Source organism: Thamnophis sirtalis, unplaced genomic scaffold (assembly GCF_051295495.1).
Source record: "Thamnophis sirtalis isolate CommonGarterSnake01/CBP01778 unplaced genomic scaffold, rThaSir2_p1.2 scaffold_10, whole genome shotgun sequence".
NCBI lineage: Eukaryota > Metazoa > Chordata > Lepidosauria > Squamata > Natricidae > Thamnophis > Thamnophis sirtalis.
Genome location: NW_028261390.1, coordinates 1,764,098 through 1,769,257, shown reverse-complemented (window position 1 = coordinate 1,769,257; position 5,160 = coordinate 1,764,098).

Here is a 5,160-nt window from a genome sequence, read left to right as displayed (position 1 = left end):
GCACATTTTCTTCACTGGGTCCAAACTCTGGAGCTACTGATCCGTGGGAGATCCCTGCCCAATCAGCATCTGGGAGGGAAAGAGATGTGCTGTTGCAGTGCTTTTGCTTGGCAGAATGACTTTTGGCCCTATTGTGTATGTGAGTGGAAGCAGAGTGAGGAATGTGTGGTTGTGATCAAACCAAAAGAAGAGTAACCGTTTAAGAAGTATAGCATCGAGCACCTGAGTGTATGGAGAAGCTGAGAATGGCAGAGCCAGGAGAGTCACTGCAAAGATGTTTGTAGAAGTCGGGAGGACCAAGGAAGGTCAGGAAGCCCAGTTGAGAGAGACCGGTGCAGAGAGGGCCTCTCAGGGCCAATTGTCCCCTGCCTGATTCTCCCCCCTCTGTCCCTTCTCCAAGAAAACTAGATACAGACCAGATCAACTGAAGTCCAGGGAGAGAGAATATGGGGAACAGAGAGTCAAGCACTCAGGAAGAATAAGGAGAGGCACAAGACTACCGTCAAGAGAGGTCTTACGGTAGGTTAACGGAAGGAGTGATCATTCTAGATCTGAGCCCAGACCACTTGCTTATTAGAAGCAGCTTCTTGTGTGTATTGTGAGGTGCAAACAACCAGAACCACTCGGGAATAGTCTCAACAGTAGTTCATTGCTAGCCAACTACGTTACAAGAATCTCACCCGACTGACTGCATTCCCCTAGGAGTGGTCAGATAAGGCTTCAAGAATTGCAGGGGAGGGCAAGCCTTTGATGCTTCCTGCTGTGCTGAGGCTCCAAATTCGGGCCCCTCTCAGCTCCTCTGTCCAGCCTAGCTGGAGATTCTACCACATGTATATACACACCGTTGTCGAGCCCTATGGCAGGTAAACTCTATGCGGGAATTGAATTGGAGTCGATGTGTGTGTGTGTATGTTTATGCAAATCTATATGTACTGTGATGTGTATGTGTGTTTATATACAGTATATATGTCTGTGTTTGTGTGTGTGTATTACCCCCACCAACAAACACACATACAAAATACAACTCTCAGACAAAAGTGGGATGGAGATGTAACCAATCAGGGTAGAATCAGGATCCAAAATACAGTTCTGGGGTCTAAAGCCTTTATTTAAATGTTTATTTCCACCATCTGCTGTATCATCTTCTTCACCATTCAGGAGGAACAGTTAAATACACCGAAGAGACCAAATGGGTCACAAAAAGTCACATCGTAAGTTGTTTCTGCCATCTTTTTCTCTGCTAAAGAATAGTATTTGGTTGATACATGGTGGGCTACAGTTCTTATCCCCCCCCACCCTAAATTTTAGCAAAAGTTTAAAACAAAATAATTACCCAAACTAAGAAAGAACAAAAAAGAAGGGAGGGAGGAAACCAAAAGAATAGAAAGGTGTTTCCAATTTCCTTTTTTACAAAATATAATTATAAAATTATCTTGCAAATAAAGCTAACTTTCATCTATTATCCAATTATTTAAAGCATGTGCATTTCCCCCAATTTAATGCAATCAGGAGTTTCTAATCAGCCAGAAAGATATTGTCTTTTCTCTGATCAAAAACATTAATTTAGTTGTCTCAACTGTCAATTTCAACCACATATTTCCCCACTGATCTATTTGTATATTGCAGCCAATTTTTCAGCCCATTTGATCATGCATTCTTTCACTCGTTCTTCTTTTGCCTCCTATTTCAGCCAATGCTTGTACATTTTAATAACATGTTCATCATTAATAAATATTTCAAATTCAGACTTAACTTTGTTCAAAACAATAATATCTTTTATACACGTCAAACTTTCTAATAATTGTACATAAGAAAACCACTGGCATGTTCTGTTATAAAATTAAAAAGGTTGCATCACCTTATCCTCAGTGCAAGCAGAGAATGGCTGTTTCAATTATCCATATTTATTTAGGGGCATGCTCCTTGCAGAGTCCTAGTAACACATTGGAAATGATGGCTTTAGGCCAGATGTAAAAATGCAATTCTCAATAGAGGTGGAGATAGCATCCATACTTGGGTTGACATTTTCTGCCTTCTGATTGGACTGAGTCTGATAAAAGTTAAGACACGCCCCTTGTTGCTAGCCTTACCCAGCGTTTCGACTCAGTCCACTTCATGGACGGTCATGTCATCGTGTATCTCCTAAGCACTTTGCTGATTTAATGATTGGTTGAAGAATTAATTGATACTGACTTCTTTCCTTATACTGTGAGTGGGACTGGGATAGTATTCTGAGCTGTCAACTTGGGCTGGAGCGTGAGGGTTTAGGCCCATAGCTCGCCCTGTGGGCCATCTGCCTCCCAGGCCCCTGACTAGGCGGGAGAGAGCATAGCGCACTTGAATGGTCACTAACTGGACCTCGAATCACCGCTTATCTCAGACGGCAAGGAAAGATCGCAGTGCTATTGCAGATCCCTTCAAAATGGTGAGGCAGGAGACGAGACCCTGAATCAGCCCAGGCCTTTCTCCTTGCAGCGTTCTGCCCAGAGGCTATTGCTTGTAGCAGGGCGGCTAGAGAATGTTGAAAAGGGAGGGAACCGCCATTTTGGTTGCTAATTCCTTCTCAAAATGGCAGATGCTGCAATTGCTGTTCCAAATGCTTAGGGAAGCAGCGTCCAAGGGCTTTTAATCACTTCCAAGGCTGCAGCAGATCCTAAGGGAGACAGATTGGGCCTCCTTCGGATGCCGTCAGCCAGTCAGTGTCGGCTGGCGGACCCCCGGAGGAGAGCCTTCTCTGTGGCTGCTCCGACTCTCTGGAACCAGCTGCCCCCAGAGATCCGGACCCTACCCACTCTCATGGCCTTCATGAAAGCTGTTAAAACCTGGCTGTTCTGGCAGGCCTGGGGCTGTTGACCTTATTGTTAAGGTCCAGCCCCGACTAGAACGAATGCGTGTTGTGAATTTTAAACTATTCTTTTTTTTCTTCTTTTTTTTCTTCCTTCTTTGTAAGCCGCCTGGAGTCCTTCGGGATTGGGCAGCCTATAAATTCAATTAATAATAATAATAATAATAATAATAATAATAATAATAATAATAATAATGTGATAAAATCAAGAATGGAGAGTTGGCAGAACAAAGCACTGCATGGTCAATTTCTAGAAAAAATAAAAGATAAAGTGGACAGTGAACAAACTTGGTTATGGTTAAAAACAGGTACATTAAAGAAAGAAACAGAGTCACTAATCCTGGCTGCGCAAGAACAAGCTATCCGCACAAATGCCATTAAGGCCAAAATCGAAAAATCCTCTGATGATGCCAAATGCAGACTTTGCAAAGAAGCTGATGAAACTGTTGATCACATACTCAGCTGCTGTAAAAAAATCGCGCAGACTGATTATAAATTGCGGCACAATTCAGTAGCACAAATGATCCATTGGAATTTGTGCAAAAATTATAATATTAAAACAGCAACAAACTGGTGGGAACATCAGCCTGAAAAAGTCACCAAAAATCAGATGGTCAAGATCTTGTGGGATTTCCGTATACAAACCGACAAAATACTGGCGCATAATACACCAGACATCACACTGGTTGAGAAAAATAAGGTCACAATCATAGACATCGCAATACCAGGTGATAGCAGGGTCGCCGAGAAGGAACATGAAAAAATCGCAAGATACCAGGACTTAAAAATCGAAATTCAACGACTATGGCACAAACCAGCAGTGGTAATTCCAGTGGTAATTGGCACACTGGGTGCTATTCCAAAAGCACTGGAATTACATTTAAAACAGTTAAAAATTGACAAAATCACCATCAGTCAAATGCAAAAAGCCGCACTGCTTGGATCTGCACGCATATTACGAAAATACGTTACGACGTCCTAGGCCCCTGGGTGGGGCCCGACTAGTAACCAATGCCAAATCCAGCGAAACAACTGGCCGCTGTGATACAATTGTATAACAACAACAACAACAACAACAACAACAACAACAATAATAATAATAATAATAATAATAGGTCTGAGAAAGACACTGCCCATGCCAAACGGAAGCAGTCCTCCAAGTCAGTCCAACCTGACAAGGGAGATGGTTTAACTGCTGAGGACAAAACTTCCAAGGCCTCATCTCGAAGGCATTCCCCATCTTCCTCAAAAGGGGAAGCCGGGGGACAAGAGGGTTGACCTCATGATGCAACATGTGCATCAAGCGGCGGCTTGGGCGGTCCGAGCTTCCACGTCTGCACAACTGACCTAAGGGCCCAACAAACCTCAATAAAGTAGTGGCTGTCATCCAATTTACGGCTGACACCACACTTAATTCCACTCACTTTGCCTCGTGGGCGATGGCTGCCTCAGTTGCCTCCCGCCGTCTGCTTTGGCCCTGCCAGTGGCAGGAGGATATGAGGCATAAGTGGCAGCTAACCTGGGGTCCCTGTTTGGAGAGGCTCTAGAGCCGCTCCTTATTGAGGACAAGGACAAGAACAAGAAAAATCTTGTTCACTTCCAGAAAGAGGTCTTTACGTGCTACTCCATATTCTAGGAGGCAACCCTTTTGGGCACAGGACTACGGTACCTCCTTTCGAGGCCATGATTATGGCTTCTATGGCTACAGGGCCTGAGGGACACCAGCACCAGCAGTCCTTTTGTTACCAGAGGTGCAGCCAGGCCAAGAAGCCCTTTTTGGGGGGGGGAGTCATAACTCCCCAAAACCATAGATCCCAAGGGGTTCCCCATTCCCATTGGGGGGGGGGCGGTTGCAGTACTTTGCAGACCAGTGGGCTGCTACTACCAAGGATGATTGGGTACGAAGGACCATTAGGTCTGGTCTAGCTGTAGAATTCCTCTCCACTCCCCAAAGTTTCTTTATTTGTTGCCCGATGTCTCGCAATCTGGACGATCATTAACCCAGGGATTTTATTCTATTCTTTTCGTTATCCCTAAGGCCTTGGGGAGGCTGGAGAGCAATTCTAGACCTAAAACGCCTCAACCGGCATATAAAGGTTTAAGACGCACTCATTGCAATCTATTCTGGCAGGGGTGAGGGAAGGTGACCTCTTGGCATCAATTAATCTGACGGAGGCCTAACTTCACATCCTGATTTTGCCCGATCACCAGAAATTCTTAAGATTCTGTTACAGAGGGCGACATTACCAGTATACAGCCATGCCATTCGGCCTCTCTTCTGCCCCCGGCATTTACCAAAGTGTTGGCAGCATTGG